Source organism: Aristolochia californica, unplaced genomic scaffold (assembly GCF_029961685.1).
Source record: "Aristolochia californica isolate CCGP_79_NKW_82.1479 unplaced genomic scaffold, dmAriCali1.0.hap1 SCAF_3, whole genome shotgun sequence".
NCBI lineage: Eukaryota > Viridiplantae > Streptophyta > Magnoliopsida > Piperales > Aristolochiaceae > Aristolochia > Aristolochia californica.
Window position 1 is genome coordinate 27,881,538 of NW_027181992.1, and position 1,422 is coordinate 27,882,959.

At 44.2% G+C, this 1,422-nt stretch overlaps 1 non-coding gene across 1 annotated transcript; it reads left to right on the plus strand.

The window, feature by feature from the left end:
* Positions 1-755: 755 nt before the first annotated feature.
* LOC137960686 (small nucleolar RNA R71) lies at positions 756-862 on the plus strand. Its single transcript, XR_011114236.1, has one exon. It is a non-coding gene; the product is annotated as a small nucleolar RNA R71 (small nucleolar RNA).
* Positions 863-1,422: the final 560 nt, after the last annotated feature.

Consider the following 1,422-nt stretch of genomic DNA (forward strand, 5'->3'; position numbering starts at 1 on the left):
TCAACCCACTCTCATGTGTGCTTTTGGGGTTAGGAATGGTTTGACTCGGGAGTCTATTTTGTGCTTGCTCACTCATGTGGCTGGCCAACTGACTCACTTGCATTTCAAGTTTAGCAATGGAGGACTGTGTATTTTGCATGAATAATTGAAGTGTATCCTCAAGTGAAGGTTTTTGTGGAATCAATGGCTATTGAGTGAAGTGTGGGAGCGGAGCTTGGGGTTGAGTAAACCCTGGAGGACCCCCAACCTGTGGGCCCTTGGACCATGAGAAATTTGGGTGCCTAGCCCAACCCGGATTATATGTTTCTAAAAAAGGATCGTTCCGGTTTGGTCTATGAAAATTCTGGACTGCATTCAAGTCCTCAATGAGCTCCGGGTAGGATGAACAAGATGGACACATTTGTGTGGGATGAGATGAACCAGAGCATATTGCATAGACAGTAGATGGGTTAGGAGCAGGTGAACTCTTGGACACCATAAGGGCATCAATTTTTCTAGTCAACCCCTCAATCTTAGCAATGAGCATGGGTGTCACACTAACCTCGTAGAGACCCCCTCTTTTGGCTTCGTGGGATCTCCTATCAACATTAAATGATGAACCCCATTGCTGAGATTGATCACTCAACGTTTCAAAGAAGTCCCACGCCTCACTAGCACTCTTACCCATCAAACTCCCACCACTTGTTCCATCTACCATGGATCTAACCTGGGGTGTAAGACCTTGATAAAAGTATTGCACCAAATGCCATTTCTCAAACCCATGATGCGGACACCTACGGATCAAATCCTTCCATTTCTCCCAAGCCTCATAAAAGTGTTCACCCTCCTGCTGCATAAAGTTGGAGATTTCTCTCCTGAGGGCTGTAGTTCTCTGAATGGGAAAGTACTTGGATAAAAAAATTGTGACTAATGTGTCCCATGAAGTAATGCTGCCCACCTCCAAGGAATTAAGCCAAGACTTGGCCTTATCCTTAAGTGAAAATGGAAAAAGTCTTAACCGGATAGAGTCATCTGAGAAATTCTGGAATTTGAAAGTTGCACAAATATCTAAGAATTCCTTGATGTGGTAATATGGGTCCTCCTTCTCCAACCCATATAATGTAGGGAGGAGTTGGATTACACCCGGTTTCAACTCATAACTGGCGGTAGAAGTGGGTGGCAATATAATGCAAGAAGGTGATGTGAAGTGGGATGGGATAGAATAACCCCTCATGGCTCTACGGTCACCTGTTGCAGGTAACTGTAATGGTTCACCCTGATTGGCCATGGTAGCTCCTAAATTGACTTCAGGTGTTTTCCTACAAATATGTTCTACCTCTTCAACAAAGGGAGCTAATGGTCCACCTAGGGAGCGGCGCCTGTGCATAAAAACACAAAAAAAACAAAACGAACTATCAAATTAAGCTAACAAACTCACTACTA